Below are 20,717 nucleotides of genomic sequence, written 5' to 3' on the forward strand. Positions count from 1 at the left end.
ATTAACATAGATTAGATCATTACAGGAATGCTCTAATCTATATTCATGAGGAGGCCGCTTCTACATTTCATGTACATAAGGACTCTTCAGATTAAAATGCCTGATGAGTCCTTACAGGGATGAAACGTGAAAAATTCTGTGTAGCTTAATTACCATGTATATTTTCATAAGTTACTATCTGGCTCTACTCACGTATTGAGCACTGAAATTACTGAAAATCGATACGTAAAAGCTCTTAGGCATTTTATGTGTGTAATTTAGTGTTATACGGGAAATAACTAGTACTTGTGCAACCACAGGACTAAAGATATCCAATGGAATTGATTTTTCAGTAAATGTTTTGATACTCCAGAAGCAAAAGTGAAGCTTAATATTTAATAATAAAAATATTTATTACAACTAGAAATAAAGTATTAAATGCAAGATTATACTATTCTATGGTTTACAATAACAGTTTTCCTCCAGAAAGTTATTTTGTTCTGAAATTTTTTATTGAATCATCGGCAGATATATCATCCAAACACTAGCGTGTTTAAATATATGGTTAAGTGTAAGTTTTACTCATTTAGAACTGCTTTAAAGTTTCACCGCTCACTCATTTTTCGATCAAATTTCAAACACTTTTTACAATTCATAGGTCACCTTCTCAGCTACATTTTAAAATAAAACATTTCAATTTTCGTTCATTAAAACAAAAGTTATAATAAAATTACTGGTGTTCAAAAGTCCTCAGAATTAGTAAAGAACATGACAGACGGTTTCTTCTGATTGCCTGTTGGTTACCAAAACAATTTTTTTCAACATTGACGTTTTAGAGACGGTTTCTTCTGATTGGCTGTTGGTTACCATAGCAATTTTTTCGTTGTCGACACCTTCATAAATCACAGCAGGAATGTCTCTCGCATGCTATCTTATTTGGATATATAGAGAGAGTTAACAAAAGTGATGCTCTTTACCATGCTAGGACTGATAATATTCACTTAAGATGTCGCCCGTTAATTGTCTCGCTTTTATTTCCCTTCTTTCTGTTTATTTACTTAATGTCTTTTATTTGACTTTTATTTAGTCAATTTAAGAAGTTGGTAATAATTTTTTATGGGTTGTTGACAATGCGTATGATATTGAACACAAAAAAAGAAAATATTATTTCAAAGCAAAGTTTGGAAAAATCATGGATTACATAGAAAAATGCGAGCATGAAAAGTAATATGGTTAACATTAAGCTTAGAAAAGTAAAAGGACTAGTTGTTAAAACTGGAAAAGAAAAAGATAAGATATTCTAGTAAAAAATAACTTAAAATATTGCAGCATTAAGAAATTCTTAATGCTGCAATATTTTATGTTATAAATTTATTATTTTTTTTACTAGAATATTTTGTCCTTTTCTTTTCTAGTTTTAAAAACTAGTCCTTTTACTTTTCTAAGGTTAATCTTAACCATATTAATTTTCATACTCGCATTTTTTTAATTTAAATTTATAAACTCTACTGAATAGTTTAAATATTATATATATATATATATATATATATATATATATATATGTGTGTGTGTGTGTATGTTGTCTGAGATTGAATGAGGATCAACGAATGTTCCACACTTCCAATACTTTTATTGTCATCGAAATCGGTGAAATGGCCCATTTTTCTATCAAATCGATTGATTGCCTGCTCTAGTGTGGAACACATCGCGGTTCACTGGGAGAAAGTTTCATATGCCTCTTGCAAGGAGTTAGTCCACAATAGATTCTAATCTACATTGCATTGTAGAAAAGCTACAGTTGATTTTATAAAATTATTTTTATATGATGGCTTAAATTAAAGTTTCAAATTCAAAAGTCAAGTATCATAGTTCAATTGTTCCCTAAACAGAAACATTCATTTCAAACGCATCCCTGTCTTATTAAAGAACCTACTGTTGATTTAATATGCAGGGCCCTTTTGCTTGTGCAGTAATGCATGGGTGATGTTTCTTCTTTAATCGGATTACTCCAATTATCAATTTTGGATACTTATCGGAGGCATTCCGCTACAAAACCTGTCTAAAAACACTCCCAGACACATACAATTGTGCAAAATTTTTTAAAATTCCACCCAGTTGTTTCAGAGTCCATATGGAACGGACACACACACACACACACACACAATGCTTTTATATATATAATAAAGTAAAATTAGTGGGAGAAAACTCCAGTAGAGTGCTCAATTAATGAAAAATTTTTAAAAAATATTAATATGTTTATATAAGTATTATGGCAGATCAGGACAACATCGGTACCGTCGATTTTAAATCCAAGTAATGGTTGCCTATATCGAGCTCTCATTAGTCTCTATCTCTGATAAATAGACTAATGAGAGTCCAGCATAGGAGGCCAACTATAAATCCCCTTTGTTTGGATACGGCAGTACCGATTTTGTCCTGATCTGTTGTAATACATATATAAACGAATATATATTTATTATTATTATTATTATTATTAATTGTTAATTACAACATATTGTAGGCTCAGGAAATTATAATTCAATTTTGGTTTTTGAAAATCACATGTTTTCAAAGTGATTCATGAAATTTAAAAATTTAATAAAAATGTTACCATGCCGCAGGATGTCTGCGAGTCGCTCTCTTTGTTTATTTCTGTCTCATCATAATTATTTCAAGAAAGTAATATTCATGAGGAACAAAAAAAAATCTTAGAAATTTGCGAGAGGCGTCCTTATTTACTTGCCTCTGTGTGAGCCCGGTTTTATCCTGCTTTCCCCAAAATGGTCACTCTGCATTGGGTCAAAAATGAATATTGCCTCAGTCTAGAAGGAATTATAATTTTCACTGATAAGTTACAGAACTTATGAAGCGTAGTGTTAGAAGAGATACTACATTTTATTCCTAATGTCCTTTTCTCCTCCTTGCAACCTCTATCTCACAGAAGAGATGTTGCGAGTTTGTCTCTGATGTATCGTTATTTTCATGGACAGTGTTCAACTGAGCTTCAATCTATGGTCCCCCCTCGCCAAACTTTCACAAGAAACACTCGTCTAGCTGTAAACACTATCAATAATTTCCCCCACTCTTTATCTGTGCCTAAACCTAAACGTAGATTCCATGAACAAAGCCTCTTTCTTAGAACTGCACGCCTGTGGAATTGTCTTCCGTTTTCCTGCTTTCCGGCTGACTACAATATGGTTTTGTTCAAGTCTAAAGTAAATAAGTTCTTGATGAGCCGTTCCATATAAGTTATTAAATTTACCAAATTTTCATTACTAATGATTACTATATTGACCAACTTCTACTGTACACTCTTTAACCCTTATCCTTGAGTGGCCTCTGGGCCTTGATAATGTGGTGATGCCTTTGTAAAAAAAAAAAAAATAAAAAAATAAGAAAACTGAGACATGTTTCATGGCCTGTTCAAGATTCACTATTGTATTGAAGTGTGAAATATTATGATTTTCTTGTTTTATAATTTACTGATTTACTTTACTCCCCACGAGGATCAATTTAAGAGCAGGATCGGTTTTTAATGTATAAAAATCCAGCCCCCCTCCCCCCAAAAAAAGGAGCATCGTTTTTTTATATGGGACAAAATTTTTAAAAATTCTGTCATAAAGGATTTCTCCTTCTCTGACCGAGAAAACAGAACAGATACTACATTTTGAATTATTTCTTTGCAAATAAAAATTATATTTTATTTACGAATTAGGCCCACAGCCATAAAAATGTGGGGAATGAGGAGGGAAAGCCCTGTTTATCCAACTCTTACCTTTTGATTCATTAGTACAATCATTGTTCGTTTCATTCTTTCACTATTCGTCCACTGCTTTCACCTTAGCAAATACCACAATACCGCATTTACTTTATGGACTATAATTTTAGCCTTAACCTGAAGTTCTGCTCCTAACTGGTTCTTTAAGTCTTGTGCATCAGTGACGTCGTTCATCATACTCGTTTACTCCAGCTATATGTAAAAATAGCAATTTGTATTCAACTAATTGTATAAAATTAACTTTTTACAATAGATATAGGTTCAACATAAAAAAAGAATGGAAAGTGAACCTTGGACTTACTTTTGGCACTCTCAAAATTCTTGCTCTCCTTATTTTGTACTTTAGTCCTTATCTTTCATAGGCGATATTTCTGACAAAAAGGAGAGAATTGCTGTTTTCTGGGTTGGAATCTAATATTTATCAATCTAATATTTATCATTAGCTATTTTTTGACATTGAAGTATTTTTTTTTTTTTTTTTTTTTTTTTACATCAAGTGGTTTCTTACCTTGTCTGAGCCATTTCCATAATAATAAAAAAACGAAAGAGAGGTTGATATGCTATAAAACCCGTCAAACAAAACTGAGCCCTATTTTTTATATCTAATTAATATTTGATGTTTCTACTGACCTCTTGGAAAATCATTAAAGTCCAATCACCCACCTTCAAAATTTGTGGATTTGTTTGAACCCCCCCCCTCCTCCCTGCGTTGTTTCCTTTGTTAGCAGAGAGGTGTAAGAGTAGCAGTCGGGTTCTTTGTCTTTGGGAACATGGTACAGTAAACATTCCAGCTAAAACGCCGTTTCACACCAGCAGAGAGGTTCTCCTGAACATCTTTCTGGCAACCTAGGCTTTCTCTTTTGACCGTATCAGACCTTTCTTTGTTCGGATGAGGTATGGTTCACATCGGTCTTATGAGGGCATGCTTCCAGGTAATACCTCCTATTTCGAGAGGGGGTGGGTGGATCTTTTCTGTTTAAGTCTTGTCACTGATAGAAATTTTGTTACTACACTAGCCCTAACCTTCTTAAAGGAGGAGGTAATTCCTAGGAGGATTGTCCCATGGCAACAGAACAGATACTATGCTGTCCTATTCCCTCAAAGCAGGAAGTAATGCCTTGAAAGAGGGTATTATGACAAACGAATATATACTACACTACCAGTCGGGAATGCATCTTTGGCAATCCGTCTGACAGTGGCTTTCTTGCTGTCGGGTTGGGGTATTTTTTTGTTCTGTCCTAGGAGGTCCACTTTCCCAAGCTTTACCTTCTCTTTACCTTCATTTATTGCTAATTACTTGAGGATCCCCTACCTAGAAATGCCGATGGGGCTGTTCAAGCATTTTTTGTAGGGCAGAGTTCAGTTCACCTAGGATGCATGCTTTTTAAGACTACACTTGACTTTTTATCTAATCTCCTGCAGAGGAGGTAAATAAATACAAATAAATACACACACCCCCTCCACACATACTCAAAAAGAGGATGTACTGCCTTGAAAGATGGTATCATGATGAACGGACAGATACTATACGGAAACTATCACATAGTGTGCCCTAAACATAAAAGACCTGTAGAAGGGGTTATCACCGATCACCTGGGGACGGTCCTACCAATGAATGCCGACATATTTTTTTTTTTTACCTAATCAGAGTGTCTTGTTAGGATTCAGTTTTCCCCAACTTCCAACCTTGTGACACATCTTGCTGTTGTGGGAAGCAATTAAATACAAGCTAATATGTAACCTTCTTACTAGTTTGTGAATATGTATTTCGGTTGAATTATATATGATGTTACTCTGTTGTTGCAATACTGCTGAGCTCAACTGATCGTTGGTCCACAACGTTGGCACAATCTTTTAGCAACGTTGTCACATACTGTAGATGGAATATTCCGCACTTGATTAATGTATGCAATATGTTATTTCTTTCTTTGAATACTTTCTTCTATAGATATTCCGGCTTATGGTGAACATTTGTATCAGGTTGTAAATACTTATTTTAGTTGGATGATATGCAACGTTTTGTTATGTTATTATTAAAGTTGTGGAGCCGAAAGTTTTGAAAGCAGTCAATTTTGGACAAATATCAATGCGAGGAGTCAGAATCAATTTCTTTAATCTCTGAAAAAAGTCTATTAAGTTCTGAGATATTGTGTTGAACAAAGATGGCGGCGTAGTTCAGATCAGTAACCAAGATGGCGGCCAAGAATTAAATGCGGTCCGTGACGTAGTAAATGTCGAACTGATTGAATCCAAAATTCGACAATTTTTATAATAATTTTGGGACGTTTTCATTAGTTGTTTAGCACAGCCGTTGGTTATAAAAATGATTGGCGAATCCATTCATCTCATACTCCCATCACAAGTCAAAAACATTTAAGTCTGATATTGATAAACTTTAGAATAAGGATCGTCTGATATTTTGGAATTGTCAGTCAGAAATTTTGGAATCCTACAAGCTGGAAGTTTTGAAATGCTATGTCTGAATCTTTGGGATTCTGGGAGTCTGAGTTGAAATTTTTGAGATTCTGAGAATCTGAGTCAGAATCTTTGGGATCCTGGGAGTCCAAGTCGGATCTTTACAATTCTGTGAGTCTGAATTTAACTTTATAAACTCTGATTCCACAACCTTGGTTATTGAAGCATGTAATAAACTATGTTTCTGTGCCCAACTAATCGCTCATCGTCGAGACCGCCACAGCATTCTGATCACATTATGTTGTTTGTTATAACAGTTGTTAAGCGAATTGAACTGCTGTACAGAATGCATGAAGATAACAGCTCAGGATGATCTGTTTTGCATGGAGTCCTTGTTACTCACAGCTATTCTTTAACCTGCAAGACTTTTACTTCCAACACACAAAGCAGCAAGTCCTAGTGGTTACAGATGAAATCGGGAAAAGTTTGACCCACAATGCATAAAGAAATAACTGTTGCACATGCACAAAAATTACACTGTTATCCTTGCCCTATGGATTTTATGTTTTCGTGCGTGACAGGTTTTTAAATAGCAAAGAGTAAAGATGAGTAAAAGATGACATCCTAGTGTTAACTAGTGCAACCAGATCAGGCTGCCGGAAAATGGTTCCCTGACTTAAATACACCTACATTAACACTTTTTTTTTTTTTTTTAAATCTTTGCACAACTAAGTCATGTTCTGCGAAGCCTAAAACAAAAACAACAGTCTCCCCTCCCTCCCCTTTTTTCTCACCTCCACTCCCCTACTCAACCAAACCAATCTCTACAAATGAATATGCGAAAGTATAAAGAGCTTGAAACATAAAAACTTTTTTCCAAAATAACTGAATTCGGCACTGAATGACCCAGAAGGATTTGGTGCTCCATAAAACAAAACAATCAAATCAAACCAAACCTGGCGTTGACAAGAGCTCTGTTAACAGAGTAGCTCTAAAACTACCATGTTGCAATCATCCCTACCATGGTGATGAAATATTGGTCTTTTAGGGGTGTTGCTGTTGCTGGTCAAATAAAGCGAGAACACTTTTATCTTTACTTAATGATTTCCGTGGAAAGCATAAACATTTTTGAGAACAACTAATCTAGATAATGAATGCACATTCTAAAATCTTCCTGGAATTTATTATCCATTTTTGGCGATTCGTTTTCCCAGATAGTCTGAGAATTTCATGACAAAAATGTGTTTTTTTATTTGAATTATTTGGACTACTTAACACGTTATTTGTTGCACCATGGCCAATGTGGACATGAGCCTAGGACGCAACGAATAAAGTGCTAGGTATCCATCGGTGCTAAGTGACAGTCTTCCAAAGGTTAAAAGTTCAATCCTCAATACAGGCAATACTGAGAATATAATTAACATTTACTTAATTACATAAATGGCTGATGGATCAAAAACAATCTACTCTTATGGATCCAATAAAAGGTTCAGTTTGAAATTTTGTACAAGTTCCCAAAACAGAAAGGGCTACTGTGATTAAGGGATAGATTTATTGGGGGTATTTTAAGTGGGGAGTTGTGCAGCAAGATGTGTGTTCACATTGCATTTAAATTTCTGCATGTTCGTACAATCAGAACTGAGAGAGAATTCTAAAGGAAAGAAATTATTAGAGTTGAAAGTTTTCCGACAACTTAGAATCTTTACAGTAAAAAGGTGAGATTTTGCTGTTAGTAGGGTTGGTCAAAGGTATTTACATTGCAGGTTGCTATAAGTACAGTAAATTCATCAGCGCACATTCTATAGAAGTATGTGTAAAACAAACACGAAGGTGTAGCATTACAATGATGAGACAGGAGCTAAAGATTGGTAGACAGTGCGGAACCTATTAGGTTAGAGCAGTATTTTCCAAGCATTGTGTTGTGGCACATTAGTGTGCTGCAGAATGATTACTGGTGTGCCGTGAAGAGATAATAGGTAGACGCCATTTAATTTCATTTTGTTTAATAAAAACATTTAATTTCTTAATCATAATGAAACCGCTCAATTCAAAATCGCTGAATTTCTGGAATCTACACGTTTCACGCATACTAATTGATAAGCGTTTTTTATGATGGGACGATTCATCAAAATACCAGTTTATCAAAGTATTGGTAGTCGGCATCGAAGCTGAATAATTCAAACCCGATTTTTATACCAAAACGATGCCACATATTGAATACAGGATATGTTGATTTATATGAATGAAAATTCTGTAATCTTTTTTGTTCTTTTATTATTTTGTTGAAAATAGACTTTACAAGTAGAAAAAAATATATATATTGTAACAGGTGTGCCGCAAAAATTTAAAGCACATATTAGTGTGCTGCCATGTAAAAAGGTTAGAAATTTGTTACACCCTTCTACAGAGGGAGACTCATGGTTGGTGCATCATCGCAGATGTAGCAACAATATTACATACATATCAAATGTATGCTTTGTAACGATATAGGATACTGGCAATTTTTTTTTTTGTTCATATCCACATGTAAATGTTGCTTCAGTAGAAGGCAACTTCTCTTCCAATTTTCGGCTTTTGTAATCATGCCAATATTCCTTGATGGGTTCCTGTTTTACTAGTGAGTAAGGAAACACAAATTCAAAAATCGACAAAATAATTACATGAATGATTCTGCACTACGAAACAGGTACTGTCAATAATTGAATATTTTAACATGCTGAAAGAAATAAATGGTAAGATTGACAACATCTTGAAATTTGGAATATAGCTTAGTTGACAAAATGGGACTTATATGATGGAAGATTCTTTTTGGAGCTCTATCCAAGAAGGGGAGACCAGCAGCAGATTCAGTAGGTCTTTCTCTTTTTTTTTTTTTTTTTTTTTTAATAGTTTTTTCCTCCTCCCACCGGTGACGTCACATGCATTTACATCCGCGCTATATTACATTATTTGATAAATAGGACTAATATTTTCAATAACACTTTAGATCAGAATATTAGTCTGATTAATCCAAATAATACAAACTAAAAACCTTAACGGCCTATTTTCTGTTGACAATTATCCAGTAACAAATGATGCTGTTTTCAGGTGGTAAACATCAAAGTGGATGGCTTCTGTAATCTGCTGGAGGCTGTTCCTACTTGTGGTAACAACTGAACAGCAATTAAGGAATCAATCGAACCCATAAGGCAGCTCATATGAGGCTTCATCAGCTCAGTTGCAGAGAGAGAAAGAGGAAGGTTCCAGATCAATACCTGATGTGGTTCCTCTGTAAACAGTTGATTGTTGAGGAAGCTGTACTTAATTTTGTAACTTGTCGGAGGAGTAACAAAGATTCAAAGCTTCTAAACTAAATAAGATATTGTGTACCACATGGTATATTTTGTGCAGACGCCTCTCTAGTGAATCAACATCAAGAATTATCACAGAATAGCGGTTTTATTAGACACTAGGATTATTTGAACAGTATTTTTTCTTTTTATTTCCACCCAAGGAATATAAGTTGAGTTTTCTGGGCTGTCTTGTTTAAAAAGACAAATTCTTTCAGGTATTATAGCATATAGTATCGAATCTATATATTAATACCATGGTACTTTTAACGTATGTATAGGTGCCACGTTTTCCAGATTATAAATTATTCAATCAGGAGATCCTATTTATTAAAAAGGAGGACTAAAAGTCATAACATACTACAAAACAACATTAATATATAAATACGCTAATTTAATGTTTAGAGTATGTTATCACTTTCCATCCCCTTTTTAATAAATAGGATCTCCCGATCACCGAAGACCCAGCGTTTAAAAAAAAAAAAAAAGATTAAAAAAAAAAATGATTCGCTTTTGGGCCATGCATGAAACTAAAATATATCTTCTTAGTCTTCTGGCTAGAATCCAACGGTAGTATCTGTTCTGTCTAAATAGTAATATTATATAATGATATTATGGGGTTTCTGTTCATGCCAGGCGTTCATATAATGGAAATATGCCACAGACTCATATAAGAATATTGGAGATAAACTGTAATAACCAGATATACTCTGACACTATATTAACCAGATTACTTAGATAAATATTTTTACAGTTTTAACAAAAGGCCTACAATAATATTGCGGGGTCTCCAAGAATGGGCGTGATTTTGCTGATTGACAGTTTATTTTTAATTTCTAATTGGTTCATATGCGTGTTATGTTGGTTCATCAACTTTGAACGCTACAGTTTCGGTTTTGATTCTAGCTAATGGAACCCAAATACGTTTTTTTTTTTTACTTTTGAAATTACGACTCTATAATAATGTATACGAAATCTGTACATATTAAAATATCATATTTAAGCATATTTTACGCCCGGGCAAAGTCGGGCATCCCCAACCCTGTTAGTATAATAATAAATACGAAATCTGATTAATCAAAATATCATACTTAAGCGTATCTTACAACTGGGCAATGCCGGGCAGCCTGCAAGTATATATAAGGGACTTTGTGTGTATTTGAGTTGTTCCCTGTGGACTCCAAAAAGCCTAGGCGTATTTTTTTTTTTTAATTTAACACAATGTACTTTATGTGACTTAAATATGTCTTGTATTGAAATAAGTATCAAAAATCGATAATCGAAGAAATCTATAGAAGGAACATTCTGATTTTGATCAAAGTTAGCACTTTTATACAACCTAACATTACAAGTACATTTGAGACGTGTTATCACCTCACAAGCAGAAAGGCCTATATGTCCGGCATATAAAATCAACAGTAAGTTCTTTGATAAGATAGAGTGCACGTAAAAAATGATATCTACTTGTTTTTTTTTTTTTTTATAGTTTTAAATAACAGATATTTCTATTTAAAAATACTTCCACTGTTTGGTGCTAGACTTAATTTATTAATGTCAATGAAATTATTGATTTAATAATCAAAGTTAAAATATAGTTGATTAGATTATTATTGTCAATTTACTAATAACAGTTAAATTTTTAATTAATTAAAAACAGTTAAATTATTAATTTTAATTAATTAAACTTGACAGTTTTTGGTGCTTGTTAAGATAGAGTCGACGGATCGATGTTTTTAATATGTGATTTTAAGCAGAAACAATACTACGTACTTACTTGTCATGTTGAAAATAGTAATATATCAAAAAATTACGAAAATTCATTGCGTAGAAAATTATTTATAATTAAAAGTAGTTTTACAGAAAATTGGGACATAGTATTTTCCCTAGATGTGAGCACTTTGAGGATTGCGAATAGAGAGGACGTACTTATCTCCCTTTTTGCCAGTTTAATGGCGACCAATATTTTACCATTATAGCGATAGACTTTTAAAAAATTTTTTTACTAAAAACTCAATAGCAGTTGTTCTACTCTATCAAATTTCGTAATATTTGGATATATTAATATTTTCGATATAAGCACTGTTGTCTTTGCTTAAATCCACATATTTAAAAAAAATTGATCCGTCGACTTTGTCTTAACAAGCACCTGTTTTTAATGGCACTCTTTTTTTTTTTTTTTTTTTTAACATCTAAAATCGTTCTGTAATTCATAATCGGTCTCTGACGAGTGTCATAGCCTCGTTTTGAAATGTGGGGGAAATTTGAGAATCCGGCGCAGACCATTATTTCAGCTAGTGATTAAATACAACTCTGAAAGGAAATTTCAATGAACTGAAAAATGCTTCGAATAGTTATGTTAACTTTCTTATATTTGGTAAGTTTCTTCTTTCAACTTAACTTTTTGAGCTCTTAAACATTTGCAGATTTTCAGAAAACTTGCTTAGATGTTTTAAAATTATTTTCATAGATCAATTTTTTTTTCTTTTTCTTTATTCTCTTTTTTATTTTATTTTATTCTATAAAATTTTATTGATTGTGGCACAGAAGTTTTTTTTTTTTTGTCGTTCCAAAAGTAAGGCCTCCTATTTTTTATTTTTATTTATTTTTTTTTTTTACTAAAATTAATCGACGAACTCATCCCCTAACTGTGCTAACATCAACTGCATTGACTTTGTAAATGTTCAACAGGCGCCGGTGAATGTTCATAGGTTCAATTTTTTTTGCATGAAAGAATTCAACAACACATCTCTGCTTTTGATGCACGTCTTTGACAAGGGTTGCTTTCTGAAAGTGCCACACCGTCAATATCTGCAACAGAAAGATGAAACTTTCAGGTTACGAATGCATAAGTTTAGTCATCATACCAATGTAACTTTCAGTTCCCTCTGATCCATACAGATGGAATAAAACAGAGGGATTACTTTTGGAATGTCCATCATATTTTGTTTTAATTTATTTTAATTATTTGACATACATGATGTGTCATTTTTTAATATATATATATATATATATATTTGTGTGTTGATATAAACATGTATATTCATATGTATGTGTATATTTGTATATTCCCATGTGTCCATATATACACATATATTCATATCTATGTATATATTTGTATATTCGTGTGTGTTGATATATACACGTATATTCATACATGTGTATATACAGGTATTATCGTCAGCCAATTTCTCGTATCCGAGAATTTCAGTTTCCTCTTCCCTCAGTGTTTGGATCGCAGATGGCTTCTCAAACCAATCTGAGTGTGGAATTTGGGTGGGCAGAGAAGGCAAGCAATGCTTAGCATGGGGTGTTATTGTTCAGCACAATTTTTTCTTGCCTGCCTCTTGATCTCCACCAGTCTTCTTCTTTCTGCCTCGTATCCTTTGGTACCGTGTATGATGGATTCTCACCACAGGTACCGATCCTGAGATGTTGTTTCCCAGATGTGAAGATTAAATCCGGTGTTTTTTAGGGTGGATTTGAGTTGGTCCTTGTATCGCAGTAGAGGGCGGCCGATAAGTCTTTTTCCTGTGGCTAGCTCCGAGTACAGGGTTTGTCGAGGGAGTCTGTTTTCATCCATTCTGAGGACATGCCCCAACCAACGGAGTCTGTGCCTCATGGTCGTGGCCTCAATACTGCAGCTGTTTGCTCTCTCAAGAACGCTTGTGTTGGTTACATAGTCATACCATTTGATGTTCAGTATAGCTCGAAGTTTTTGTTGGTGGAATTTTTTGAGTTTAATGAGATCACTTTGGTATATAGTCCAGGTCTCACACCAATACAGAAGCGTAGGTATAACAATCGTATATATGTATAACCATGAGTTTAGTTTTTATTGAAAGATGTTTATTATTGAAGACGCGCTTCGTCACTTTACTGAAAGCTCCATAGGCAAGGCCAATTCAGCTTTCTATTTCATTCTCATTTGAGCACTTTTCCGGTATTATGCTACCAAGATATGGAAAGTGATCTACTTGCTCAAGAGGAGTGTCATTTATATGAATGCTTACGTCCTGTAAAATGGTATTGGGTACTGGTTGTACTAACACTTTTGTCTTACCAATATTAATAGAGAGTCCGAAGCCGTGAAGTTGTTTACGGATCTCTGGATGTCTTCCTTGGAATGGCTAAGGACCATGTTGTCATCTGCATATTGAAGCTCTGTGATGTGTTGGAATTTCACAAGGCTTTGAGATTTTAGTCTAGCAGGCTTGAAAAGTCACCCATCATAACAGTACCTAATGTCCACCCCAGGTTATTTGGGGGAAGTTTGTGCAGCATTGCAGCAAGATATAAGGAAAAGAGGGTAGGTGCAAGAACACAACCTTGTTTTAGTCCACAGGTAACTGGAAACTTTTTTGTTTCCTTGCCTTGGTGCGATACATATCCTGACATGCCTTCATGCAGTGCCTGAATGCGTTCTACAAAGTGGACTGGGCAACGAAATTGCTTGAGAACTTTCCACATTGCATCTCTTGGAATGCTATCGAATGCTTTTTGCAGGTCATAAAATACAAGATAGAGGGGTTTCTGTTGTTCCCTGATTTTGTCCTGCAGCTGTCTTGCACAGAAAATCATATCTATTGTTCCTCGAGAGACACGGAAGCCGCACTGAGATTCTTGGAGGACGGATTCCGTGACTTGCAGCAAGTGATTCAGTAGTATGCGGGCAAAGATTTTCCCCATTATGGACAAAAGGGCAATCCCACGGTAATTGCTACATGATTTTCGGTCACCCTTTTTGAAGATGGTTAATATTACTGCGTCTTTCAGATCCTTTGGTACTTGACGTTCTTCCCACATCTTAAGAATAAGAGTGAATAGTCTTGTTTTCAGATGTTGTGCACCATGGTGGATAAGTTCGAAGAGGATATTATCAGGCCCTGGGGCTTTATTTACTTTCATTTGCTCCATCGCAATTAGAAATTCTGTAACTGATTCATCCATAATTGCGCTGGGTACTGTGGGACGCTTTTGAGAAAGTCCTCATCTGCAGAAGATTCTTTATTGAGTAGAGTGGCAAAATGCTCTTTCCAACGATCCAGAATTGATTGTGGATTGTTGAGGATGGTGGCATTGTCTGCTACAAGGAGTGTTCTAATGGAGGATCTGATGGGGCCAAAAATTTGTTTTACACCGACATGGAAATTTCTAAGGTCGCGGGCTTCTGCAAAACCCTCCAATTCTAAAGCTTTCAGCTGCCACCATTTGTTTTATAGTTCCCGTAATTTTGATTGACACTGTTTTTTGCGGTTTCTGTAGATGTTGGTTTTATGCCGGCATCGAGGGTCTTGTTCATGAGCATGGCGAGCGTTTATCTTTTCTTGAATGAGTTGATTAATTTCAGCACAGTTTTCATCAAACCAGTCTTGATTTTTGTTTTTCTTTAAACCAACTGTGACTTTGGCTGATTCATTAATGATCTTACTGATTGACAACCATTCTTCTTCCAGGTTGCAAGAATTGGTTGGGTTTATACGAAGTTGTTGTTCGATGGTATGTTGGTATTTTGTTTTTACCTCTGTTAGGTGAAGTTTTGAGAGGTTATATTTTTTCTGAGAATGCTGTTTTAATTCAAATTTGGGCTTCTTTCTTAGCACGTGTGATGACCAGACGGTGGTCAGTCCAACAGTCATCTACACTTAGTGCTGATTTAGTGATATGGATATCCTTTTTATCTTTCTGGTGGAAGATGACATAGTCTTGAAGGTGCCAATGTTGAGATCGAGGATGTTTCCACGTGGTCTTAAATCTATTTGGGAGCTGGAACTGAGTGTTGGTAATGAATAGCTCAAATTCTGAGCAAAGTCCTAACAGCAGGCGGCCGTTTGAGTTGCATTTACCAAGCCCATGCTTTCCAATGACAGAGTTCCAGAGTTTATGGTCTTCCCCCACTCTCGTGTTAAAGTCGCCCAGAAGCATTAATTTGTCACGTGGTGGGGCTCTGGTTATAAGCTTGCCAAGCTGCTGGTAGAATTCTCGTTTTACTTCACTGTCGGCGTCTAGGGTTGGTGCATATGCCGAAATGACAGTAATGAAGTTATCAGAAGACAGTGGGACTCTAAGAGACATAAGTTTCTCATTTACAGCTGTTGGTGCGAGCTGATCATGCACGATATATTACTTTATAGCTACGCCAACTCCATGTATTCTTTTTTCATCTTTATCCCTTCCCTTTCAAAAGAAGGTGTATCCTGAGCCCTTTTCTTCCAGCTTACCTTCCTCTGAGAGTCGGGTCTCGCTAAGTGCAACAATATCCACATTAAGAGCCGCGAGTTCCTTTGAGACCAAAGCAGTTCGTCATGCTGGTCTGTCCGTGTCATTGAGGTCTAGCAGGGTTCTTACGTTCCATGCACCAAAGGTTAGATTTGTGGATTTGTTTTTTTAATTTTTCTGGTTTCGACCGCAAAATAGGGTGTCCCACTGGATGCGGCTTTCCAGTCAGGCACAGTTGTGACTTCCGATTTTTAGCCCACATTTTTATACACAGGTATATTCGTTTATGAATATACGTGTATCTTAGTAAATGTATATAGATTGGTGTGCATGTGAATATCTGTTTGCGTATGTCTGTGTATATATGCATGCTTGTGGTTGTGTGCGAGTGTATCAATGCATATTTGTGGTTGTGTATAGTATAGTATTATGCTGTTTATATGGTGTGACCATAATGTGTGATATCATAACTTTATTACATGTATTATCATAATGCGTATCCGTGTGTGTGTATGTGTAGTTTTTATATTTAGTCAGAAAAATATAATTTTTCAAAACAAAATTTTTTTATTATTTGAGCAAAGAATACAATTCAAAGTAATTTCCTTAATCCATGGATTTTCGATGTAGGCTCATCTCCTCAGAAGAAAAGTCATTTGCAAAATATTAAATTTGGTTAAAATATATTAAAGATGAAATCTTTTTGTTTTTAAAAATTATATTTTTCTGAATGAAATTTAAATATAAACAAAACTATAAATTTTATTTTGTTCTATCTTGTATATTGAGCAATTCTTAATTGTCTGGGACTATCTTATATAAAAATATTTCCTCCCAGACTTGATCCCACAATCAATAATCTGTAATCCATTTCATCTCAATATTCTGATATATATATATATGGCATCATCTTCCTTAGAAAGATTAAGCAATATTCGGATTTTGTTGTACCTTTTGAATATAAGACAACGAGAAATTGCGTTATTGGTCAAGCCCGAAATTTTCCTTCTACCTTTCTTAACAATAACCAAGTTGAACATACCTCAGTTTATGCCAACAAAGAGATTTCCTTCTACCTTCACCCCCCCCTCTCTTTAGGTGGAAACAAATGTTTTCTGAAAAGTAGGAAACGGGCACGTCCATTTGACAAAACACTTTGGTTTTGCAGGTTGCTTAGTAGTATCAAGTCCTTGGAAAGCCCTGTTTATTATTTTATTATTCTGCACCTTAAGCTCTATGCCCAATACTTAGTGCACTATGTATATATCGTGGAAACTTTTGCAAAGCTCGGACAGTGAGGTGAACTGCTTTCAACAATAAAAAATTCTGAAGCATGGTTCATTTTATTGAGCATGAAATACGAGTTTAACTCTCCAAGTTTTGCACACGTTTCAACAAAACATATGCATCTCGGAGATGATGTCCAAAGCATCAGAATATTTAAAGAGATAAAAATCAGCATCATGTGAACATGGAATAAGCAGTTACAATACATTGGGAAACTGACACCGGAAGGAATGATTGCACCGGTGAGTCTGAGGAAATATCCTAAAATAAAAAGGTCGGTTAATGTAAAGAAATGATAGGGGATCTATACTATGTTAGACAGAACACTTAGATTAGAACACTTGGATTTTGCCTGTGTTGGCTTGGTTCACCTATGTTTATATTATATTTACATGTATCATGCCGTTTATATAGTGTGACCATAACGTATGATATTGTAATTGTATTCCACAGATTCTCATCATGTCTGCTATATGACAAGATGACTATGAATGAGTTTCAAGTAATTATCTGCGAGACATCAAAATAGTCGTCTGCCATAATCTTACATTACAGGTCAGTGATTGCAAGCGATTTTAAAACCAGGCTTCCCTTTTACCGAGATTAATTTTCTTGCTGACTTTCAATGTTTCCAGAGTTTTCGTTTCACAATCTGAGTTCTTGAACTATTTTTAGCTTTGATAGTTGTATCTTTCCAATTTTAATTCAAGATATGATAAGTCAAAAATCGTTAATGACTAATTGTCTTCTATTATATGGACTGTTATTCCCAGCTTGGATAATGTTCTCGCAACATTTTGACTGATATAAGCTCCGACCTTCTTTAGACACATCTTGTCGAATATGAAAATCTGTACACAATTTTGAATAGAACACTATATTCGTTCACGTGGGTAACTTCCTGTTCTGTCAGCCGTTACTAAGTAGAAGTCTTAAGTAATTTGCAGTTGTGTTATTATCGCCCACATGAGCATTGAACATTTAACCCCCAGAATATTATAGCCCTTGCATTGAGATATAATTCTATTCCTCTGTGAGAAGTTTTCACAGTGATCTTTCTTGCTTGCTGTTGTTGGTTATTAGCTGGGTAAACAAGAATTGCAGTTTGGACAAACAGACGTGTGTCCATAACTAGATTTGTGATGAGTAAACTGTCACTAAGAACTGTTTATTACTTAGCACATATCCGTTAACCCATGGGTCCTTTTGGGGAAATTATCAATCATCATCTCAAAAATTCCAAAACAAAATACTAATTATTTGTTAGATTGTAAAAGAAAGAAAAAATTGATATACAGTTTCGTATCGTTTAAATTCTTCAAACTACTTGAGTGTCATTTTTACAAGGTTTCAGTCGATGTAACTTCTGACCTTCTTAACATTTATCTTGTTGAACTCAAGAATGTTTCTATCTCACTCAGGAATTTGGATGGAATTTTGAACGGAGCCCTTTATTTAATTCATGGGGGTAGCATTCTCTTGTTCCATCAGCCATAACTTTGTAGCGGTCGTAAGTAATTCGTAATAGTATTTTCCGGTCGCCCACATTGATAATCGAACCTTCAATCTTCAGGAGAATATCACTCAAGATGACAACCGTTGTTCAAAGATTTCAAATAATACAACTAACCAATCTTCATCTTGAAAATTCAGAAACGTAATATGCAAGTTGATTAACACAATATAATTTGTGAGATTGTATCACTTACGTAAAGGAGCAATTGTATTATCGACCATCGGTTTATATTTCTCACTGAAAGTAGGCCATACTGCTTTCTCACTTTTTGTCTAAGCATTAATCAGAAGAGAAAGAGAAAGTCAAAGCGATAGGGAGTTGGAGTAGAAATGTGTAAAGAAGCAATTCTGCTATAACTCTTATATTTTTTGAATTACTAAAGAAAATAGAGGACCCGTTGGGTCATTCACTCAGCTCTAGCTAGATTGTTTGGATTCAGAAAAAAGTGAGTTGTCAAAGCCAGTTCAAGCAAAAAAGAATAAGAAAACCATATCCAAAATGAATATGTTTTTGTTCACTATGTTTCATCCCCTCTCCTTTTCTTGTTTGCTCTTTCTTATTTTTTCCAGCTATGAATTTTTATTCATCTCCCACACACAAGGCCAGGAAAGTGGTATCTGAACAGTCAGTGCCCTAAAAGAAGAGCACTCTGGTCGAACAAAAATTGTCTGGGTATTCCATTAGCATTGCCTGGTAGAGATGCCTCAGGCGATTAGCAATAAAGTATTTTTTTTTTAAGAGCGAGAAGGTAAAGCCTGGGAAAGTGGATCTCCTAGATCTGTGCAAGATCATACCTTAGCCCGACAGAACAAGCACCCTCAGTGCCAGTCTGATTTTGCTATGAACTAACACGATTAAATAGTATTAATACTTGTGATGTTATTCCTTGTTGTTTATAATGGACTGTTGTAATCTTCTGTTTTATAGTTAGTTTATTACCTTTTATTGTTAATATAGATAGTGAGCAAGTAAGAAAGAAGCTAAAATGGATAAACACTGCAAGAAATCCAAGGGAAGTTCAAATAACATACAGGGAAAGAGAGTGAGAGTTATAGACAGCAACTTAATAAGAAATCGGTAATCTTTGATGATAATCGATTTTTTCATAACTCAATCCGGAACCAAAAATTATTTTGTAGTTTTGCAGAGGATATAGCTTGTTTCTTTCTCAACTGTGCTTCACACATAATAGTCCATGAGGTTGCAATCAGGAGAGTTGGGAGCAAGATGTTGGGACTAATGAAGTCATGGAAGTTCTCAGACAACCACTCCTATGTTTTCCAATACGGTGTGACATGGTACTGAGTCCTGCTGCCACACGTATGGTCTTTCCATAGTTACCCTTTCCATTCAGAAACTATCAGTTTAAGAGGAAGTTTGTTGTATACGGCTTATCATCGTGGGTATCATCTGTTGTAATCCAGGATGTCATTAATGCTTGTGATGTTAAACTTGGTTATTTATAAAAAAAAAAACCCCTATTGATGCCGCTTTGTTTTTAAAAGTTTTATTTAAACAGAACAAAGATAGAAAACTGAAATGTGTGTGCATGAGAGAAAGATTTAGAAATAATGAATTGGAGTTATTCACATCTACTGAGGGCCCGACTTTTGACCACCTGTACGGCCACGATTCTCGTTGTCCCTGCCAGGCTCATTGGGACCACCATATTCTGCGTCTGTTCTCCTTGGTGTCTGCAGGCAGAGAGAGATAAAACATATTCATTTCGTATGTGGTCTTCTTATTCTTTTTTACTTGAACTGGCTCCAACTGAAGTAAGATGATGATGACTTTGATTTCTAGGCTCAATTCTACCTTTAGGGAGCCTTCCTTTCATCCATCCTCCTTCGCTATCTAACAACTTCATCTTCATTATGTGTGGAACTTTGTGTCTATAGTTATCTAGCTACCTGTTGTTCTACATGTGCAACTGGTCCTGGCAGAACATCCCTTGTTCAACTGGATGTTTGACCTTGTTAAGTTTCTTAGTTTTCATATGGTTGCTCTTGGCAGTGAGTAGTTGGCCTTGGCAACTCTTGTACAAGGAATTGTGAAGATCCTTGTTAAATGCTTTCTACATAGATACCAATCTAATATCTATTTCTCTCACCAATGTCCGTATTGACTTGACTGGATCTTACTGCTCTCTCCCTTTCATTTTGCAGCCTCTTGACGAATTTTTTTGTGTAAACAGAAA

General features: G+C 35.0%; 1 long non-coding RNA gene across 2 annotated transcripts in view; it reads left to right on the forward strand.

Annotated features, from left to right (window-relative positions):
* Positions 1–20,717, forward strand: part of LOC145279857 (uncharacterized) — a 640,184-nt gene that overhangs the window by 33,983 nt on the left and 585,484 nt on the right. The gene's annotated exons all lie outside the window — the stretch shown is intronic.

Source organism: Euprymna scolopes, chromosome 7 (assembly GCF_053919585.1).
Source record: "Euprymna scolopes isolate OS-2025 chromosome 7, ASM5391958v1, whole genome shotgun sequence".
In the NCBI taxonomy this organism is placed as follows: domain Eukaryota; kingdom Metazoa; phylum Mollusca; class Cephalopoda; order Sepiida; family Sepiolidae; genus Euprymna; species Euprymna scolopes.